Below are 25,004 nucleotides of genomic sequence, written 5' to 3' on the forward strand. Positions count from 1 at the left end.
GAAATATGTGGTGGTGCAGAATGCCTCCGAGACAGATGAATAGGCGAGGGGGACCTCCACCTCCACCTCCACCTCCGCAGAATCCGCTTGCAGCATTGGAGCAGGCCAATGCGAATATGATGGCTGGGATTACTGCTCTGTTGGAGCAGCAGGCGGCACGTCCTAGGCTCACCCATGATGAGGATGTTGCCGAGCGGTTCCAGAAGAAGGGACCTAAGGAGTTTGTTGGCACCACTGATCCACTCATTGCTGAGGGGTGGATTCGTTCACTGGAGTCCACATTTGACTACATGGGGATCACTGATGCTGACAGGGTGAAGTGTGCAGTGTATATGATGAGAGGTGATGCAGCCTCTTGGTGGGAAGGTGCTGTTCGGGGTGTGAATCTACCTACATTGACTTGGATAGAGTTCAGATGCATGTTCTATGCCAAATATTTCACTGAGGATGTGCGCAGTCGCATGATCCGGGAGTTTATGAGTCTCCGCCAGGGAGACAAGTCTGTGGTGGATTACATCACCCAATTCGAGAGAGGGTGTCGTTTCGTGCCTCTTATTGCTGACAGTGCGCCGGATAAGTTGAGGCAATTTGTGGATGGTTTGCGGGCTGACATCAAACATGACGTTCGCATGTTGGATGTCACTACTTATGAGGCGGCAGTTAGCAGAGCATTACGTTCTGAGGAAGGGAGGCGAGAGATGCAGCGAGAGCAGCAGAGTAAGAGGCAGTTTCAGCCAGGGTATCAGAGGACAACTTCGCAGCCTCCTGCGAAGAAGCCATATACTGGGCCGTCTAAGGGCCCGAATCAGCAGGGACAGCAGTAGAGGCCTCAGGGGCGTCAGCTACAGCAGCAGCAGAGGGGCGGGGCCCCTAATACTGGAGGAGTTCCGATCTGCCCACAGTGTCAGAAGCCGCACACCGGGAAGTGTTTAGTGGGGTCGAATGTATGCTATGTTTGCAAGGAGCCAGGGCATGTTTCATATAACTGCCCGAAGAGGAAGAACACCACTGGGCGGGTGTTCGTCATGCAGGCTGAGGAGGCAGACCCAGATACCTCCTTAATCACCGGTATTTCCTAAACTTCTTCTTTTAAGAAATTTTTGGGAATTTACTTCATGATTTTAAATTGCATGAATTATCTGTTTGTTTGGTTAAAGTAGGATGTTCATTTTATTCGTGTTTAATTAAGAGAAATAATTTTGTAACTTGTATTGGGAGAAAAGTAAGTTTAGTATGCGATTGTTGGGATTTTCTGCGTGCAGGGAAAATTCTAGTGGGAGGAAATTCCACGTTTGCATTGCTAGATTCAGGAGCCACGCATTCGTTCATCTCCCTAGAGTATATCAGGCGGGTAGGCATCAAGCCTGAGGTTGCTGTTACAGGTTACGATGTCACTATGCCGTCTGGTCAGATTCTTACTACCACTAGCGTCTGCAGAGAGTTGGAGATGGAGTTACAAGGACATACTATCAGAGCAGATTTTGTGGTTTTACCGTTGACTGGATTCGATCTGATTTTGGGTATGGATTGGTTGTCAGTCAACGGAGCAGTGATTGATTTTCGGCAAAGGACAGTGGCAGTGAAACCAGTGGTAGGCGACCAGTTTGTTTTCTATGCATCTCCGAGCAGTGAGATCTCGCCTGTTATCTCTTATACACGTGCGAGGAAGTTATTGAGACGTGGTTGCCAGGGGTTTCTCGCCAGTGTAGTCACTTCATCAGAACCACCTAGCAGATCATTGTCAGATATAGAGGTGGTTTGTGACTTTTCAGATGTCTTTTCGGAGGACGTTTCGGGAGTCCCACCAGATAGAGAGGTGGAGTTCAGTATTGATCTGATACCAGGTACTGTGCCTATCTCTAAGGCACCGTATCGACTTGCTCCTACAGAGATGAAAGAGTTGAAGGAGCAGATTCAAGAGTTGTTGGAGAAGGGCTTTATTCGTCCTAGCTTTTCTCCTTGGGGAGCTCCAGTGTTGTTTGTGAAGAAAAAGGATGGTAGCATGAGACTTTGTATCGATTACCGAGAGCTCAACAGGGTCACTGTGAAGAACAAGTATCCACTGCCGAGGATTGAGGATTTGTTCGATCAGTTGCAGGGAGCTTCGGTTTTCTCCAAGATCGATCTGCGATCTGGCTATCATCAGTTGAGGGTCAGAGATGCAGATGTGACCAAGACTGCTTTTCGGACACGCTATGGGCATTACGAGTTCTTAGTAATGCCGTTTGGATTTACCAATGCTCCAGCGGTCTTCATGGATCTCATGAACCGCGTATTTCAGCCGTACTTAGATCAGTTTATCATAGTCTTTATTGATGATATCTTGATCTACTCGAGGAGCATTGAGGAGCATAGACAGCACTTGCAGATAGCATTGCAGACTTTGAGGGAGCATCGACTGTATGCGAAATTCAGTAAGTGCGAGTTTTGGCTAGAGCAGGTGGCATTTCTTGGCCATATAGTTTCGAAAGATGGGATATCGGTGGATCAGAAGAAAGTGCAGGCAGTGCAGGATTGGGGAATTCCGAAGAATGCTTCAGAGATTCGCAGTTTCTTGGGTTTAGCAGGCTACTACCGGAAGTTCATCAAGGGTTTTGCTTCTATTGCAGTACCCTTGACTTCCTTGACCAAGAAAAATGCAAAGTTTATATGGAGTTCAGACTGTCAGAGGAGCTTCGATCGGCTTAAGGAAGCACTCACATCTGCGCCAGTGTTGGCAATGCCTGTTTCACATGAGGAGTTAGTGGTTTACACGGACGCATCTAAGCTAGGGTTGGGCGCCGTATTGATGCAGAGTGACCGAGTCATTGCCTATGCATCGAGACAGTTGAAGATTCATGAGCAAAACTATCCGACGCATGACTTGGAGCTAGCAGCAGTGGTTTTTGCTTTGAAAATCTGGAGGCACTATCTGTATGGTGAGAAGTGCAAGATTTTCACAGACCACAAGAGTCTCAAGTACTTCTTCACACAGAAGGAGTTGAACATGAGACAGCGCCGATGGTTGGAGTTAGTTAAGGATTATGACTGTGACATTAGCTACCATCCGGGTAAGGCTAATGTAGTGGCTGATGCGTTGAGTCGGAAGACTTCAGTGGTATCTTGTGTGACAGTTCAGTTGCCACTTCAGGAGGAGATTCAGAGATTCGAGCTGGAGTTGTACTCGAGCGGTCAGGCACCGAGTTTGGCAGTGTTAGTGGTACAGCCGAATCTTCGGAATCGTATCAGAGTTGGACAGCCTGCAGATAAGGAGTTGCAGCGATTGAGGCAGAGAGATGAAGCCAAGGGCGGGCTTCTCTATACAGTTGTTGATGGTATCGTTCAGTATCGTGGTCGTATGTGGGTACCGAACGTTGATCAGTTGAGGATTGAGATCTTGACAGAGGCTCATACATCTCCGTATTCCATTCACCCCAGAAGTACGAAGATGTATAGAGATTTGCAGTCATTGTATTGGTGGCCCGACATGAAGAGAGATATTGGCCGATTTGTATCAGAGTGCTTGACTTGTCAGCAGGTCAAGGCAGAGCATCAGCGTCCTGCAGGGTTACTTAAGCCTCTACCCATTCCGGAGTGGAAGTGGGAGAACATCACGATGGACTTTGTAGTTGGCCTTCCGAGGAGTACTAGAGGATGTACAGCTATTTGGGTGATCGTGGATAGACTCACCAAGTCAGCTCATTTCTTGCCGGTGAGGACTACTTACTCATTGACGCAGTATGCAGAGCTTTACATCAAGGAGATTGTTAGACTGCATGGCATACCAGTGTCGATTGTATCGGACAGAGATCCGAGATTTACGTCTGCATTCTGGAAGAGTTTGCACACAGCTTTGGGGACTCAGCTATTATTCAGTACAGCGTTCCATCCCCAGACAGATGGTCAGTCGGAGAGGGTGATCCAGATTCTTGAGAATCTACTGAGAGCTTGTGTCATTGATTTTCAGGGCTCTTGGGAGACTAGACTGCCATTAGTGGAGTTTACCTATAACAACAGTTTTCAGTCGTCTATAGGTATGGCTCCTTATGCAGCTCTCTACGGAAGGAGATGTAGATCGCCAGTGCATTGGGATGAGGTTGGCGAGAGGATTTTACTTGGTCCCGAGATTGTACAGCAGACTGCCGATATTGTGACACAAATACGGGATCGTATGAGGACAGCTCAGAGTCGTCAGAAGAGTTATGCTGATACTCAACGACGAGATCTTGGGTTTGTAGTAGGTGATCATGTGTTTTTGAAAGTATCACCTATGAAAGGGGTGATGAGATTTGGTCGCAGAGGCAAGTTGAATCCGAGATATATTGGGCCATTTGAGATCTTGGAGAGAGTTGGCACTTTGGCATACCATTTAGCACTACCGCCAGGGCTTGCAGCAGTGCACAACGTTTTCCATGTATCCATGCTTCGTAGATACATCTCTAATCCGACGCATGTGTTGGATTACGAGCCTTTGAAGTTAGCACCAGATCTAGCATTTGAGGAGAGGCCTGTTCGTATATTAGCCAGAGATGAGCGGAGATTGAGGACGCGGGTCATACCGATGGTCAAAATCCAGTGGCAGAATCATTCCGAGGAGGAAGCCACTTGGGAGACCGAGGCAGACATTAGGACTCGCTACCCGGAGTTATTCGAGTAAGCACTTTAATTTCGAGGACGAAATTCAATTTAAGGGGGGGAGAATTGTAACACCCGAAAATTTTAATACGTAAATTTGCATGCATAATTAAGGAAAATAATTATTTAAAATTTATATTTGGGTTAAATGACATTTATGTGTTATTATGTGAATTATATGCATGATTTAATTTATTTTAACATTTAACCCGCTATTTTAGAATTTTTAGATTTTTAAGGAAATTATTGGTTTTGATCGCGTAGACGGGACCGTGGACGGACGAGATACCAAAATTCTTAGCCAAAAATATTTTATGAGTTTTATGAGCCTTAAAATAATATTTTAAGGTATTTTTTCAAGAAAATTTTAGTATTTAATTATATATTTATTTAAGGATTGATTTTTAGCCAAAATAAGTCATTTTATTGACTTTTATTAATATTTAAAAATTCCCAAAATTATTATTTTGGGATTTTGGTTTAATATCAGATTTATTATTAATTTTAATAGTTTAAAAATTTTATATTTTATGTCATATTATCTACCTAACTATATTATATTAATTAATATCCTATTTTAATTCTATTTAATTTATTTAAAACCTAAACCTACCCTACCACTATCTCCTTCAGCCGACAACTCCCTTTTCTTCCACCCTCCTTCACGCCTCCATCATCCTTCTTGGCAGAAAACTCCATAGCCGATCATTCAAGCTTCATTCCTTGAAGAATTTTGGTCCGTTCGTCGTCCCGGAGACCCGTAGACGCGATATTCTTCGTCAATAATTTAAAGGCATGTCTAAATCCTTTCTTTGGCCACCATATGAGCTATTACACGATTTCTTTATAGATTCTTCATGTTTGTTTTGTTAGCATCGATTTTATGTAAGAATTGGATTGATCATATCACAACTCACGTTTGCTTGGTTTGTGTTGCATCATAACCTCACGTTTTCTTACCTGGTGAAGTACTGCTGCTGGTCACGGCCTAGAGGGGGTTCCTTAGGGTCCCTAGAGTCGGTTTGGTCTGGTGGTTCGAGCCAAGTAAGGGCCAGGCCAAAGTTACACCAGCCGATGGTTAGGCTGTGCGCAGGGCTAGGGTTGCAAGGAAGGGGTTCGGGTTCTCTTCTCCTGGACTGCATGGGGTCGGGTTTGGGGTCTGGTTTGGACCGCCCAGACGTGGGCTACGTCTGGGCGGTGGTGCTCCGGCCAGGGGCGGCCGGAGCAGGGTGGCAGCAGCCATGAAATAGCTACTGCTTGCTCAGCCGAGAAAGGAGAGGAGGGGCTACGGGTTGGGAATTGGGTTTAGGGTTTAGTGCGTTTCCGGGGCGGGTTTGGGGCCTGGGTTGGGTCTGGTAGGTCTAGGGTCGGGTCAGTAGGGTCCGGGTTTGGGTTAGGTGGGCCGGGCTTGGGTATTTTAATTTTTAATTAATTAAGAGTTTAATTGGTTTTTGGGCTTTAAAAATTAATTAAAAAATTATTTGGGCCTCCAAATAATTTTATTTGGACCTTAAATAACTTATTTAAGTTAGCCTAATAATTTTTATGGGCTTGGGAGCCCATGAGAATTATTGGGCCAGTCAATGAATTTTTGGGCCAGTCTAAGAATTTTTATAAATAAATTAGTTAATGGGCCTAAATATTTTTATTTAAGCCCAATAATATTTAAGTATTTTATTTTAGTAAAAAAATATAATTTTAAAATTTATTTATTTAATTATGGGCTTTAAATGAGTTAATGGGCTTTAAGTCAGTTAAGGGGCTTAGTAAAGAGACCAGCAGTCTGGACCAACCCATGAAAAATAAATGAGTCCAAAATATATATTTAATTATTTTATGCATAAAGTTTATATTTTAAGTATAAGTATATTTATTATGAAAATAAATTAAATATATATTAAGGACATATTTTCAGTGCATGCATTCATGAAATTTCTTATGTATATAATTATGTAAATGATGAGCAATAAAATATTTTGGTGGAAATTGAAGTATGTGTAACATAGGGGTGGTTTTCCACCATATGATTCGGTAGTTTTACTACCATAGGGGTGGTTATCCACCATATGATTTGGTAGTTTACTACCATAGGAGGTGATTTATCACCGCCATCGTACGTTGGTTTATGAGACTGATCAGTCGACACATGAGCGTCACACTTATGGATAGGACCATCTTCAAGTTTCAAAAGCATTGCTCAATTATGTTATATATGATAAAGAAATAATATGTTTATGATTATGGTTATGATTCAGTTTATGATTCAGCAGTTTTATTATGTGATGAAAATATTTCCATGCATGCTCATGTACATGTATATGTATTAGTAATTATGTGATGCATTATTTTTAACCTTGTTATAAAGGATTAGACATGTTGAGCCCCTAGGCTCACTACGCTTATATGGTGCAGGTGAGACAGATGACTTTTATGTAGCTCCTACCGGTGGTGAGGACGTATGAGCTCACGGAGCAGTGGACCCCGTGACCGTCGCAGATTTTAGTTGATGATTAAGAAACATTTATTTTATTATGCTGAGTTTTTAAACAAGTTCTTCTTTTTATTATTTTAATTATGGGAATGTTGAATTATCAAACTTAGTATTTTTATTTCTTGCATAAGGATATTTTCAGCAATTAATTAAGTTATTTTTATGTAGTAAAATTATTTCTTTTATGTTTATACATATATGTATGGGCGTATATGTATAGTATTATTTATAGATTATTTTTTTAAAAAAAAAATTTCCGCATTTATTAGTAGTAGGTGTTTCATTGTACTTAAGCCTAGAGGTACAAGGTTCGATCCCTGGGGAGGGCAAAAAATTCCCTAGCCAGGTGGGGAGAAGGCCATGAGTAGCACAATGGTTGCGGGCCCCCGAGAGAGATGGGACGCACCCGGACCATTACAAAAAGGGCGCCTAGCTCAATGGTACCCGACTTGATAAGACTTTGTACTTAGCCTGGAGGTACAAGGTTCGAGTCTGGTGAGGGCATGAAATTTCCCACCAGGGAGAAAAAGGCCATGAGTAGCATAATGGCTGAGCCAACAGAGAGAAAAGCGCAGTCCATTACACCCGGCCATATTTTGAAAAGATTTGCACATTTAAAATCCCAAATGCGCAATAATTACTCAAGACTAGACTAAATCCCAAGTACAAATCCCAAAATCTAAGCATGCTCTGATACCAAAAATGTAGTGACCCTGCATTGAATCACCTACTAACTGGCAACTAATAACATGTATTAAACTTAATAAAGCAAGAATGCTTAATAGAGTAAAACGAGCGGAAATATAATCCATAATTTACATATCAACTTAGTAAAACATATCTACAGCTTAATACTGTAGTGATACAACCATATAGAAAAGCTTGAAATAAACTGTCTAAAACATTTATACAGCTAAACAAATCCTGCTGTATAAAATCATCTGAAAAGCTCTGGCTCCCTAGTCCTGCCTTGAGCTATCGGCTCCATCCATCCTGCGACCTGCCCCGTGGAATAGGGTGTCCAAGATAATAACTATAACGTGAGCTCTAACACCCGGTACATAAACATGAGTAAACGTATATATATGATGCGTGCAACATGATGACTGGTAAAAAGTCATCTGAAAAGTCATGCTCAGTACCGACGCCATATGAGTGCTGCCATCGCACGGATCAATCTCTGGGTTCAACCAAACTCATCTAGTACACCAGAGTAGTCAGACATACATGTCCCCACCATCGTGGTACTCTCAGTGACCGATTGATAAACCGATTTCACCAATGTGCACAGAAACCATTTCTGCACCTTTTAAAGTCAAGATAAATTTTTCTGAATCCGAATTCAGTGATTTCCAAAAATGCCCATCCCTATGTCATTTTAGGAAATCTTACTCCTCTACTCTTAAATAAGAAGTCCAACTTCTTTGTTCATTAAATTTAACTCTTTAAATTTAACTATCTCAACGGGGATTAAAAATCCATTACTCTGTGTGACCCTCAATGGTTCAGGGATACAGCTAGCCATGGGCTCACAACTCCTTGTGACTCGGAACAACAATTTCCGACTTGCCCATCGAATCATGGTAAGAGCGCCTAGCAACATCGCCCCATGATTCCCTAGGTATCACTGATAGTGCCTGCAAGAACCAATAGATTTTGGTTAGCGTACAGTACGGTTCTTTCATCCATATATCCCGATCGAATCAACAACCATTGGTAAATCGAGAGTCGTTCGAGATTCGATAACTATGCAATACATCTTGAAGATCAAATAGTGACATCGCATGTGTTACTAAGAAACCATTTCTTAAAACACATCATGTACTCTGGCCAGAGATTCGTCACACTAATATCTCCTCAGATCGCATAGGATATCCACACTCGCAAGTATGTGGTGAATCCTTGACAACAAAGCATCGACTCCTATATGTGTTGTAACTGTACCCAATCCCGATACCTGATGACCCTAATAGAGTTGGTAAACGAGTCAAAGCACAGTACTAGCATATAGAGTCTCAATGATGTTTCAAGTAGTAAGGACTAATGGTGTACAACCAAAACCGCAGACTTTATCCACTCGATAAGTGATAACCACTTGGAAAGTCCGGATAGGGTAGTTCGATCATTCATCATATGAATATCCATTTGCATGCTTCGAACATCTCTATGTTCCCTACCAATGAAACGTGGTACTCAGCATCGCAAATGCTAGTCTCAAACTCGAGCGATCCTTATCCTTATTATCGGACGGCTCAATCGACTAGGAACAGTTTAGAATATACAGTGACTATAAGATGTGTTTCATGATAGACATCCCCATATTCTACCACATCTTACATACACTATAGTATATTCAAGGTCTTTATCAAAACAACAATAGTATATCACAATATAACAATATGAAGAAAGATAAAGTCATTGCCATTAATAAAAGTGTAAATTATATAAAAGAAAAGATTATTTATACAAAGAGTCATCAAAGCCCTTTGCCACAAGTTGGCTCACCGGGCACCCACTCTTTCAATCTCCCACTTGCCCTAAAGTCAACTAGTCATACTACGTAGACCCATTGCTTCGCGATGTTTGTCAAATAATGGTCCTGGCAAGAGCTTAGTAAGTGGATCAGCGATATTGTCTGCAGAGGCCACTCTTTCGACAGTGATGTCTCCTCTTTCCACAATCTCCCGGATGATGTGGTATTTCCTCAGTACGTGTTTGGATCTTTGATGAGACCTTGGTTCCTTTGCCTGAGCAATGGCACCCGTGTTGTCGCAGTACACCGGGACTGGACCAACAACTTCAGGAATGACGCCCAACTCTTGGACGAAATTCCTCATCCAAACGGCCTCTTTAGCAGCAGCTGATGCTGCAATGTATTCTGCCTCAGTGGTGGAATCTGCTGTGGTGTCCTGCTTGGAACTCTTCCAAGAGACAGCACCGCCATTGAGCATGAACACAAATCCAGAGGTTGACTTCGAGTCATCCACGTCACTTTGGAAGCTAGAGTCGGTATAGCCTTCCAATTTTAGTTCTCTTCCTCCATATACCATGAACATATTCTTAGTCCTTCGTAAGTACTTAAGAATGTCCTTCACGGCTTTCCAATGCATTTGACCGGGATTAGCTTGATATCTGCTCGTGACACTCAGAGCAAATGCTACATCCGGTCTGGTAGATATCATCCCATACATGATACTACCTATGGCTGACGCATAAGGTACATGTGTCATTTTCTCTATCTCTTCATCCGTCTTGGGACACATAGACTTGGATAGAGAAACTCCATGACACATGGGTAGATGTCCTCTCTTGGACCCATCCATTGAAAACCGTTTCAATATGGTGTCGATGTAGGTTGATTGAGTGAGTCCTATCATTCTCTTAGATCTATCTCTATAGATCTGTATCCCTAGAATATAGGATGCCTCACCCAAATCCTTCATCGAGAATCTACCTGTTAACCATATCTTTGTTGACTGCAACATCCCTACGTCATTCCCAAAGAGTAGGATGTCATCAACATAAAGTACTAAGAATGTCACAGCATCCTTAACTACTTTCTTGTACACGCATGGTTCCTTCGGGTTCTTGATGAAACCAAAATCCTTTATTGTTTCATCAAATTTCTGGTTCCAACTTCTTGATGCTTGTTTTAGACCATAGATTGATCTCTGAAGCTTGCATACCTTATGCTCGCTTTCCATGGATGTGTATCCCTCAGGCTGCGTCATATAGATTTCTTCCTTAATGTCTCCATTAAGAAAAGCAGTCTTCACATCCATTTGCCATATCTCATAGTCATACCAAGCAGCTATGGCAATAAGGATTCTTATGGACTTGAACATTGCAACTGGTGAAAAGGTTTCATCATAGTCAACTCCTTGTCTTTGAGTATACCTTTCGCCACCAATCGCGCCTTGTAGGTCAATACCTTACCATCAGGCCCAATCTTTCTCTTGTAGATCCATTTACACCCTATTGGAACAATTCCATCGGGAGGATCTACTAAAGACCAAACTTGGTTTGTATGCATCGAATCTATTTCCGACTGCATAGCTTCAAGCCATAAATTTGAATCCGCATCAGAAATTGCTTCCTTGAAATTTCTTGGATCACATCCAACATCGGGTTCATCTTGATCCCCTTCAAGAAGAAGACCATATCGAATAGGAGGTCTAGAAGTCCTCTCGGATCTTCTAGGTACAAGCGTGTCTATCAATGGTTCCTGAGGTGTAGGATCGTTATTTTGTATTTTGGGTTCTTCTCGAATTTCTTCGAGTTCCATCATCTCGCCTTTCTTATCCAATAAGAACTCCTTCTCCAAGAAGGTGGCATTCCTTGAAACAAACACCTTTGTTTCAGCAGGATGATAGAAATAATATCCGATTGAATTCTTCGGATACCCTACAAAATAACATAAGGTGGATCGACTATCCAACTTATCTCCCACTGTCTGCTTCACGTAAGCAGGACATCCCCAAATCCTCAAGTACGAATACTTAGGAGCTTTGCCATTCCATAACTCGTATGGTGTTTTGTCCACTGCTTTAGTGTGGACGTTGTTCAACAACAATACCGCCGTTTCAAGCGCATAGCCCCAAAACAAAGGTGGAAGCTCAGTGAAGCTCATCATGGATCGAACCATGTCCAACAAAGTTCGATTACGATGCTCCGATACACCATTCAGCTGAGGTGTCATAGGAGGAGTCCACTGAGAGAGAATCTCATTCTCTTTCAGATAGTCCAAAAACTCGGTACTTAAGTATTCTCCACCTCGATCCGATCGAAGTGCTTTAATACTTTTACCAAGCTTGTTTTCTACTTCAGCCTTGAATTCTTTGAACTTTTCAAATACTTCAGACTTATATTTCATTAAATATAAATACCCATACCTAGAATAATCATCAGTAAAGGTAATGAAGTAGGTGTGGCCATATTGAGTACCAACTCTAAATGGACCACAAACATCTGTATGGATCAAATCCAACAGATTTTGACTACGCTCAGGTTTCCCCTTAAAATGAGATTTAGTCATTTTTCCTTTCAGGCAGGATTCACAAGTAGGTAGAGAGTTAATATCAGACATATCAAACATGCCCTCTCCCACTAGCTTGTTCATCCTCCTTGAGGAAATATGACCTAGCCTAGCATGCCAAAGGTTTGCCGGGTTTTGGCTATCGATTTTCCTTTTGTTTGTTGTTGCCGGTTTATCAACATAATTTATTGGAACGTCTTTTAGTTTTAAGTTATATAGATCATTTTCAAGTTGTCCATTTCCAATCAAACATTCATTCTTGTAAATATTGCAAATCCCATTCACAAAATTGCAAGAATAACCATCTCTATCAAGCATAAAAACAGAAATAATGTTTTTAATCAAATCCGGAACAAATAAAACATCTCTCAAAAATAACTTAAAACCGTTTTGCAAAATTAAATAAATATCTCCCACAGTTTTAGCTTCAACTCTGGAACCATTTCCGAGCCTCAGCTGGGTCTCACCCATTCTAAGCCTGCGACTTCTTGTCATCACCTGCAAATCATTGCAAATGTGAGATCCACATCCGATATCCAATACCCAAGAAGTAGTATTAAGTGAAACATTTATTTCAATATAGAACATACCCTTCGCAGTTCGCAACTGCTCTAGATATTCCTTGCAGTTACGCTTCCAATGACCGGGCTTCTTGCAGTAATGGCAAACATCCTTGGACTTTTCCATGTTTGAAGCCTTTGTCTTGTACTTCTTCTCTGGTTCGATTTTCTTGGGTGGGGCAGAACGTTTCTTACCCTTTGTACTTGGCCCCTTATTAGCAGAAGAAGAGGAGCCCACCAAGAAAGCCGGTTTATCCTTCTTTAAAGTGGATTCATATGTCACAAGCATATTGACCATCTCTTCAAGGGAGGCCTCTATCTTGTTCATATTGAAATTCACCACAAATCCGTCAAACGAAGAAGGAAGAGATAGAAGTAGTAAGTCCACGTTGAGTTCATGCTCCAACACCAAATCAAGGGTTACCAACTTCTGTATGAACCAAATCACTCGTACCCCATGATCACGGACCGAAGTCCCTTCACGCATGCGACACGTCATTAGCTCCTTTACAGTAGCGAACCTTTCAGCCCTCGATTGAGCCCCAAAAAGTTCCTTGAGTTGTACGTGAATGTCAGCAGCATTCACGGTGTCCTCAAATCGCCTCTGGAGTTCATCAGACATCGAGGCTTGCATATAGCATTTGGCCTTGATATCATGGTCCCACCATGTATCAAGTTTGGCTAACTCTTCCGGACTTATGTCAGCTGGTGCTTCCTTCGGAGGAGATTTTTCTAACACGTAGAGCATCTTCTCCGAAGTCAAGACAATCTTCAACTTACGGAACCATTCCGTATAGTTTGCGCCAGTCAATTTATTTTGTTCGAGGATCGAGAAAAGTGGATTACGCGAATTCATCTTTATGAAATACTGAAAAGAAACAGACAAATATCAGTGATTGTTTAAGTAATTTACTAAGACATAAAATAGGCGAAATTTATTTTATGAATCTCACTCCCACTATTTTAACGATTTCACTACCCTCTAGTGAAAACGGAAAACTGTTTTCCTTAGTGAGAACATGGAGTCCAATTGACAAACTATGGTCCCGAATAATATCAGCCAACCATAATTTTCAAAAGGTAGAGCCCAATTGCTTCCAAAGCAACCTCCATGTTTTTACCTCATGTCCAATAAGGGCCCAATAATATGACGCCGTTTATTGTGACATGTCAAGATGACCCATAAATATTAAGTTGTGATGGACGGTCGCCATGTGGATCCCCCAATAATATGAGCCGATCCCATGGGAGTTCCACCCAACTTACAACATGTGTCGATCCAATGTACAGCTTTCCGATGAACGGGCCCCCCCAATAATATGAGCCGGACCGTATCCGCGGGTAGCATCTCATACATTGATCGTTGATGGAAGGTAGGAACATTTAAACAAATTTAAATTTCCTTTATTTATCTTAATATCAATTTTAAATCATATTTAAAATGAGGGATTTTAATTTTGAAAATTTGTCTCATCATTTTTAAAATTTTGTATGCTTGCCGGATTCACACAATTTTGTCTAAAACATGCATACAACAATAATATCACATATTATATAGGATGATCGATTCCATTTCTAATCGACCCGTGGTTGCCAATCACGAGTCTTAGTCCAATCCTAGGTAATATGCAGTATGCAATGCAATCCTATTACATTGTGCTTCCAATTTACATTTCTTCTGTCTTTATTGTCTGCTGGGCCCACCTCCATCTTCAAATCTTCATCTCCCACTAAATCTAATGTATTTACAATAAATAACAATGACAAGTAGGGGATACATTTTTAAGGGGTGGGAACGGGCCATAAACCAAGCCCACTTTTATTACATATGACAATTCATATTGGGTCATAAACCAGGCCCATTAATAAATCCAACAACAATAAAAACAAATGTAAATTCCTAACATACACCTACAAAATTGGTCATGGCAATCGATCATCCTTATCCAATAACATTTAATTCAAAATTAATTTATTGGATAACATGCAATGGCAATTTAAATTTAAAAGGATAAAATCATATTTCATATATAAAATCTTATTTTACATACAAAATCATATTTTATCTTTTTATCAAATAAAATCATATTTTATCTATAAAATCCAATTTTATACATAAAATCATATTTTACTCAATATATCCATAAGATCATATCTTATCATCAATTGTACCAAAAATAATTAATTTCAAAATTCAATTTAACGGATAAAATATTAAAATTTTCAAAAAATTCAAATTTATCCAAAAATCAATTTTAAAATTTTCGGACTCGAACAATTCGATCCGACGCCTCGTGGACCAATCAAAAACAATTTTCGATCGGACCAAAAATAGAATTTTAACATATTAAAATTTAATTTAAAATTAAAAAATTAATTTTTTTTTTCCGCGGGCCGCCGGGGACACTCCCGGGCTGCCCGCGCCCCAAAGGGCTCGGGCCGGGCAGCGACGATCGCTGCTGCCCTGCGCAGCGACCATCGCTGCCCCCCCCCCCCCCGGGCAGCGATCCAATCGCTGCCCGGGTTTTGCCCGAAAAAAAAATTTTTTATTTTAAAATATTTATTTTGTTTCAAAAACCGAGGCTTAAAAAATTTTTTGTACAATCGATTAATTTAATCGCTTGATCTGAGCAACCTGTCTCTGATACCACTGTTGGAGAACGCGGCGATCAGATCAATCAGAATTGATACCCGGTGCAGCGGAAGTTTAAAAATTTTATATGGAACGATTCCATAATGGGTATCAAAACTTAACGATTAAATTGTGTGTGTAAAAATTAAATAACAATTATAAATTTTTACCTCCAATCTCGAAGCGAGATTATGGACACCAACAGATTGCTCTGCTCTTGTTGTATATCCCTGGAACTGATGGACGAACTGTTCTTCAATCAGGTCCACGAACGGATAATTAATCCCTCTGATAGATTGCACTAGAAAATCTATCAGAAGTTTCTACGAAGAGAATTAACGAATTTGATCCGTTAAACCAGACTGTAATTCAAAATTCACAGACTGGATTTTTCCGAGCAGAGGGGAGGGGGGCGGCCACTGTTAGAGAAAATACTTAGGGTTTTCTAAAATTTGTGACCTGTTGTGTGTAATTTCTGTACTGCAATAACTTATTTATAATGTAGGCCGCTAACAGCTTAGGGCCCATTAGTCATAAGTTCAAGCCCGACAAGCAAAGCCCGCATGTTCAGAAATTAATATAAAATTCATCATGACTCCGATTGATAAACCGATTTCGCCAATGTGCACAGAAACCATTTCTGCACCTTTTAAAGTCAAGATAAATTTTTCTGAATCCGAATTCAGTGATTTCCAAAAATGCCCATCCCTATGTCATTTTAGGAAATCTTACTACTCTACTCTTAAATAAGAAGTCCAACTTCTTTGTTCATTAAATTTAACTCTTTAAATTTATCTATCTCAACGGGGATTAAAAATCCATTACTCTGTGTGACCCTCAATGGTTCAGGGATACAGCTAGTCATGGGCTCACAACTCCTTGTGACTCGGAACAACAATTTCCGACTTGCCCATCGAATCATGGTAAGAGCGCCTAGCAACATCGCCCCATGATTCCCTAGGTATCACTGATAGTTTCTGCAAGAACCAATATATTTTGGTTAGCGTACAGTACGGTCCCTTCATCCATATATCCCGATCGAATCAACAACCATTGGTAAATCGAGAGTCGTTCGAGATTCGATAACTATGCAATACATCTTGAAGATCAAATAGTGACATCGCATGTGTTACTAAGAAACCATTTCTTAAAACACATCATGTACTCTGGCCAGAGATTCGTCACACTAATATCTCCTCAGATCGCATAGGATATCCACACTCGCAAGTATGTGGTGAATCCTTGACAACAAAGCATCGACTCCTATATGTGTTGTAACTGTACCCAATCCCGACACCTGATGACCCTAATAGAGTCGGTAAACGAGTTAAAGCACAGTACTAGCATATAGAGTCTCAATGATGTTTCAAGTAGTAAGGACTAATGGTGTACAACCAAAACCGCGGACTTTATCCACTCGATAAGTGATAACCACTTGGAAAGTCCGGATAGGGTAGTTCGATCATTCATCATATGAATATCTATTTGCATGCTTCGAACATCTCTATGTTCCCTACCAATGAAACGTGGTACTCAGCATCGCAAATGCTAGTTTCAAACTCGAGCGATCCTTATCCTTATTATCGGACGTCTCAATCGACTAGGAACAGTTTAGAATATACAGTGACTATAAGATGTGTTTCATGATAGACATCCCCATATTCTACCACATCTTACATACACTATAGTATATTCAAGGTCTTTATCAAAACAACAATAGTATATCACAATATAACAATATGAAGAAAGATAAAGTCATTGCCATTAATAAAAGTGTAAATTATATAAAACAAAAGATTGTTTATACAAAGAGTCATCAAAGCCCTTAGCCACAAGTTGGCTCACCGGGCACCCACTCTTTCAAATAATACCAAATAAATACAACATATAAACATGTATACTCGCTGGCAATCTCAGTCAATGTGTACGTACCTCTAGGCTAGTTCAAGTCTAGTAGGATCCTAGGTTCCAAGCCTATATTCAATAGTTCATCGTATCACCAAACAAGTTCTATAAGCCTTAACTAAGCTAATAAGTACTCCCAAAACTTAAATAAATTCCCGGACCATACATTCGTCCGTACTAAGCTCTTTGGAGTCGCTAGTCCCGGATGGCTATAACCACACCTTGGTTATTCCAAAACCTCTATAATAACCGATAGGACCCTCAAGTGTATAACTCACACTATATAACTGAAGAAGGAAACTCGGGAATTCGTATCAAATTATGACTCCGAAGAGCCCTATTTATAGCCAAAAATCCGTCGGAGTTCGGAGCCTCCAAACTGGGTTTGGAGCCTCCGAACCTGCATGTACAACACTTGTCGAAAATCGTGGATTAGTCATCTAGCATTGCTGTCTGAGGGAGTTTGGAGCCTCCGAACTTGACTAGGTTCGGAGCCTCCGAACTGGGTTCGGATGGCCCGAACTCATTTCGGTGCCTCCGAAATGTCCGAGACCCCCGAGACCCTTCCTACCATTTTCGGACGTTCCGGAGCTGATTTTCCATTTATTTCACCAAATAAGGACTCCTTAATCATGTTTTGCCACTTTTAAAATTATATGTCATATCATAGCATGTAAAGTGGAACTTGGCTACTACCTTTATATGTAGCGATCCATCTGGTAATTCTGAAGTCCGATTAAACCCTGGAATTGGTTAATTACAATCCCTTAATAATATTTAACATATGATTATCTTAACATGGATTCTGGGTTACTACACTATTCCTACGTCGATACTATTGTGTATGTTAAACAATTAAATAAGTTCAAGTCAAAGTTAAGGTCAACCGAGGATGAGGGAGATGCAACACATACATGGCACACGTCTACATCCTCGCGAGGAGCAATGAAGAACTTTGGATGACATGTTGATCTTTGGAACCGATATGATTAGTGTAAATAACACTAAATCATTGTTGTCATCATGCTTCGATATGAAGAACTTAGGTCAAGTGAATGTGATCTTGGGTATAAAGATCATAAGGAAGGAACCAGGTCTTGTTCTTCACAATCTCATTACATTGAAAAGGTATTGAGAAAGTTTGATCATTTTGATTGTAAGACAGTCAGTCATAAGACCATTTGATTCTAGTATTAAATTGCAGCCTAATACGGGAAGGGCAGTGAACTAACTAGAATATTTTAGGGTTATCGGTTCCCTGATGTATACAATGATATCAACGAGACCTGATATTGCATTTGCAGTTGGAAAATTGAGTAGGTACACCAGTAATCCGGGACAATTGCATTGGAATGCAATTTATCGAGTGCTGAAATACTTAAGACACACTATGGATTATGGTATACATTATCCCGGTTATTCTCATGTTCTTGAGGGATATACGAATGCAAGTTGGATATCCGATCTAGATGATCATGCATCTACAAGTGGATGAATATTCAGAATTGGTGGAGGAGCCATATCATGGGGTTCCAAAAAGCAAACTTGTATTGTTGATTCCAAAATGGTGGTCGAGTTTATAGCTCTTGCTTCGGGTGCTAAGGAAGCAGAATGGTTGAGGAACTTGTTGATGGAAGTTCCTCTGTGGCCGAAACCAGGGCCCCCAGTTGCTATACATTGTGATAGTGAGGCTACACTATCAAGGGCAAATAACAATATATACAACGGGAATTCGACGCATATTGGATTGAGACATAGTACATTTAGACAATTAATATATGAGGGTGTCATAACTGTGGACTATGTGAGGTCAAGTCTTAACTTGGCGGACCTTTTGACGAAAGGCCTTGCATGTGATCTAGTTTTGAAAACGTCAAAAGAGATGGGACTGAAGCCAACTAATTGATCATCAATAGTAGAAAATCGACTCAACTTTGGATGATTTCCAAATCTTGGGTTCAATGAGTAAAGTATACTATATGAATGAGTGTAACACTTAAATTTTGCCACAAGGAAAGTGCTTATTCATGTAATGAAATTGTCAGGAAAATCTTCATTGATTTGAATGAAGTTATAAAGAGCAATCCTTTGAAATACTTAGTTACGTGGGTATTCTTCATAACAACCACCTATGTGAATATAAGAGATGTTACCGTCTATAGTGTGGTATGGCATAACTACATAAATATTCATGAAAATCCAAGGTATTAAGGCACAAGGCCGATCCACGTGTCGCCAATATGAATACCAAGGATAAGAAAAGTTTATGTGTGAGAGAGATCCCTCCGGTTAATCGTATAAGGTCGTCGGTTCAAAGCTGGTCTACCAGTCACTTTGATTAGCATTTGAGAGGTTTTCACTACGTAAAGATTCAAATCCATTGGAAATATTTTGTGGGGACCTCGGGTGCTAATCTCATTTTAAGGGGCAAATTAACATTTAATCATAAAAGAATAACACTTAAACGAAAAAAATCAAAGACTGATTTTTTTTTTTATTTAACATACACGGACCCAAGGTCCGGACCCTTGCACGGACCAGGGCACGGGGTCCGTGCCTGTTCTGGATAAGGGTCCGTGCCTATACAGAAATTGAAATTCAAAGGAGTTGCGGAACAGAGGACACACGGACCCTTACACGGAGGCTTGCACGGGGTCCGTGCCTCCTTTTCTCAAAACATTTTGGGACAGTGTCCATCCCGACCTATGCACATGGCATGCACGGGGTTCGTGCCCTGTGCATAAAATCAGTCTTCTTTATGCTATCAAGTCTGAAAAATGATATAATCTATTATATAAGCTTTCCAACATGATTCTACATACTTGACATGCATTTAAACATCAATCTACATATCTGTAATACATGAATCAATACTCAACAACAACATTTACAAAAGTGCTTGTTGTTCTAACATGATTACCAAATTATAAAATACATGTCATCTGCTTAAAACCCGAGTCTCCACTTCTAATCTTTCAATCTCGTGCAATACAAGTCAAGTCTGACTTGCTTATGCCCCAACCTGATGCAATGCACACATACAAACAAAGCAACAGCCGGATAACTCCAGTGAGAATAAATCTCAGTATGAACGACATGCATATACATCATTTAAGCATATTAAATCTATATGCCAAATGAATCTTAAATCTCAAATCATGTAATAACAGACAAAACATGATAGTATATGCGTTCATCTATAATAAAATAATACCAAGCATATAAACTCATTCAAATCTTGAATGTCAAATACTAACATGCTAGCATTTATAACCGCAAATCTCTAGGTTAATGCATAAATTCAATGCATGTGCCAAGGAATAGGCTATCAAATCTGATATCAATAAATCGTAGCTCTGGGATCCCGGGGAAATAAAATCTTTAACCAACCACCGACTCTCACACTCGAGGTGGTGTTAAATATCTCAATTCCCCTGACTTTGGTGCAACTATAGTGAGTCATCTAGCTCTGGAAATAAATCTATATTTCGTGCCATGAGTCATCTGACTCTGGAAGTAAATCTACATTCCATGCCACTCAACTACATTTCTCCAAACGTCATCTGCACTCTAGGCCTTTCAACCCTCTGTGCTTTTTAGGCTGGAGTTCAAGATGAATGCAACATAATCTGGATGCATCAAATCATACATAAGCTAAAACAACATCTTGAACACATCAATCATATAATCATATGATCATATAATCAATCAAGGATACCGACAAATCTGTAAGCATCACATAGAATACGTAAAACATGTTCAATACAGAACATAATATAAATCAAAGAAGACAAGTAAACATTTACATAAATATTTTGGAAATTCAAGAAGATAGCTATCTTGAATAATCTATCCCATTTATGTAAACGTAAACAATAACATATATTAAACATGCATGTATGTGATTTTAGGCAACTCGATAATCAAAAACAATCTCGAGTTATTCTTCCCATCTTATTAATATCTATTCATACCTTTCCTTCTGAATCTGAGAAGCTCCAATTCTGGACAACTGACATCAAAGAACTTCTATCCAAATCTGCTTAAATCATTACAATCATTCAAGGTAAACTAGCTTCACACCTTCTTCAGTCTTTCTCGGTTCAAAGGCTAACTTCTCGAGTTCGCCGACTCGAAATCGATATGTTGCAATTCAAATCTGAAATGCATTTATATCTAATTCAATATGAGCTTTCAATATCATTTTATTCTTATCAAACAATCTAATAACTTGATCACGTGATCAAAATTCAAACCGACGCTGTAACGGATCAAAACCGGAAATTCTAAACACATGAATATCATCAATACTATAATCTCAACATGATATCATCTTCAATTCTTCAGCTGAATTTCGAAATATTCAGCCCCTAAATTTCAGAATTTCAAATAATCTTCAAAAATTCATAAACAGGTTCAAACGACGATCTTTTCTCGATCCGTCTTAGATATGGTATCGTCGTATATGCTAGAACATGTTTATACAATCAAATATTAATTCTAACAACAACTTAAAATTCAAACATGGTAGAACTTCTTAAAACTTACGTCAAAACGTAGCACTCGGAGCTGTGATCGCAAATATATGCTCAATCGAAAATTCTACCGGGCGGATCAATTTTTATCAGAGCTTGAAGAATCGAAAATGGCTTGAAACCCCTTTCTCCCTCTCTCTCGGTTTCTTGGATGAGAATATGATCCACTTTAATCCTTATTCATGTTTAAATTGCAAGTTTCAAGGCAAATTGCACTTTGGTTCCTGAACTTTGGCCTAATTGAAATTCAGTCCCCGGACAAGCGATTTAATTCAATTTCAATCCTAAATAATTTAAGAATATTAGAATTTAATTCTAAACTCTAAATATTCTCAAATTAAATATTCTCGGATTAAAATTAAATCATTTCGAACCTTATCGCATTTTAGTCCTTGAATTTCTCAATATTTGCAAATTGGCCCTTGCTCGAATTTCATCCTCAAATTAAATCATTGATATTTATAATCTTGTTATTTACATCTTAAATTCCATAAATATCAATTCAAATATTTTTAATCTTTTAATTTAAGAATTCCGGATATTAAAATCATCTTTTCACTCTTATTCGGAATTTAAATCTTAAATCCCGTCATTAAGAACTTAATATTTTCGGGCCTTACAATTCCTCCCCTCTATGGAATGATTTCGTCCTCGAAATCGCATTCGATCTTATTGCTGATTCTCGTAAGCTGTATAGCTGACTGAAGTAATAATTACTTCAATTCTCTGAGCTTTAGATATCTATTCTGATATCTTCTTTTTTATAGTATCTTAATCTTATTTCTGATCGCTTCTGCAATCATATCTTATTCTCATGAACATATAATCACTGAGTCAACTTAGATATAAGTTGATCTTTCTCGTGATCTAACTCTGTATCAGTTATCTGACTTGAATGTACATATATATTCTAGCTGATATTTTTCAGCCAATTCATATGGATAACAAGTCATCTGTCTGACAATTCGAAATTGAGTATTAATCAATAAGCTAGATCAAATACTCATAGCTTCTGAAATCTCTTTCTGAACCTAATGATGCTTGGGAAAGAACTTCTTTGTTGATCATTCTGTTTAGGCTTCAAAATCTATATCTATTACTCATTTTCTAACTCTGTCTATGCTGCTCTGTTCTTATTCTGTTCAAATTAATCTTCAAATTCTCTATCTTTTCTTGACTCATATCTGGTCTGATAGCTGATACTTCTGAAATATCGTTTCATTATAAAGACAATTCTGTTTTTCTTATCGTCTAAATGCAAAAGATTGTCTCTATATCTATCAGATAGCTGTCACAGGAATTATGGTAATCAAATGGCACATAATCAATCAACTAGTACCGAATCTAGTACTATAGTTCTGAGCATATCCTCGGAAATCTGGATAATCACATCTGATATTCCACTAATCGGAGGATGGTATAATGAAATCTCATACAAACAACACTCAGAACATCTGACAATCAGTGCCACAATCTAGAAAACAAATCTAAAGTCTCTATCTCGACAATAGATTTCATTAATTTCTGTAATCTGATCATCTTGCTAACTTTATACCAAGTATCTCTGTATGTTTGTATCATATCTAATACAACATATTTTTGAATATGTCGCAATCTACTACAATCTAAATCGCAAAATCATGACGATTTGAGTAGATTCGAACTAAACTCTTCTGCAAAGTTGATCTTCTTTCAACTCTTATGTAACTACTCTGTTACAGACACCACTTGGATTCTTCTTTTCTGCTTCGTTTATTGGAATTTTAGTATTGGTAATGTCAATTCTATCGTATATGTTTTCATTTTTTTCACCAATACTGATTTCCAAGAATGACTACATGTAAGTCATACAGATGTAGACAACTGAATGGATATTCAATCTGTTGTCCTATGCCTCTTTCAGAATCTGATATTCCACATCTAGAATATCTGGCATATTCAAACGATTATTCACCCCAAAATTCATCTGTTCTGATCTGCTGTCTTATCCCATATCTTAATCTAGCATTCATAATCTAATTTTCATTGCTTGATCTCATATCCATGTTGCTTTTATCTTTCCAAACCAATCAATATTAGCTTGGATTGCAACAATTCTGATTGTATGAGTATCTGTCTAGCAACTCACGTATAAAAATTACAAATCTGTAATCACTCGATCAAACATTCATCTACTTTTCTTCTTTCTATTTCCCAAGTACTAGCAAATTATGCAATCAACCCATAAATATTATGGATACTTTGAATCTGAGTTTTTATCAATTACGAGCCAACTAATTCAAAATACACTGAATATATACATCAAATAATCAATGACTCTCAAATTTCAATCAAAGAACCTCGCTCAAGGAAATGTCAGACAAAATCAAATATTCTGAATGACAGCGAGTTAAGCAAAGCAGACTCTAGCAAAAGAATAAGAGCTAAACAAAATCGATCGAGGTCAAATAACACAACCTCAGAATCGATATCAAGAAATTCAAGAATCATGATTTCTATGATGTAATAGCTTCAACAAAATTGAAGAGAAAGCTCAATTGTAACTGATTTTTCTTATTCTCTATTGGTATGAGTTCATCTATTAATTCTCAGCTGACAACAGTCGAATTTAATCTTTTCAACCTAACTTATTGACATAGAATTAATCATCATTTCGGTACTAAATAACCCTTTTCTATTCACTTGTCTAGCTATTTCTGGAGTTCTTCAGTTCAAGTAGTGCTTTTCTGTACGAGTTGTCATAAGATTTTCGTACTAGACACCACTCTATATAGAACTGCATTCATTTCGTAGAAAAGTCAAAATATGACTTATGAATATTTCTGTATATTCTAACCACTGACATATCTGTCAATTCTAGGTTAGTTCTATACTAATTCAGTACATCGACTAAAATTCTTCCGACTTTTTCCTCTTGGTATACCCAGTACCGAATAAAAAAAATCTAATGTCTGAAACTCACATCTTAACTATTGCTTAATCAATGCACGGATTCAATCAGTTGTTAATTGGTACTCAGTTATTGTATTAATATCTATAATGCATGCTAGCTTAATACTTCACGCCTGATATCAGCACATTCAATCTTATTTTCTCAATTTTGTATTTCATCTTCTATGACTAATCGTGTAAATGTGTTCCATCTACTCAAAGGCAAAATCTCAGCAAATACGATAAATAAAGGCTCATCAGATACGGATTGTAGCATAAAAAATCACTAATCTATAATGTA

Source organism: Henckelia pumila, chromosome 1, assembly GCF_033568475.1.
Source record: "Henckelia pumila isolate YLH828 chromosome 1, ASM3356847v2, whole genome shotgun sequence".
In the NCBI taxonomy this organism is placed as follows: domain Eukaryota; kingdom Viridiplantae; phylum Streptophyta; class Magnoliopsida; order Lamiales; family Gesneriaceae; genus Henckelia; species Henckelia pumila.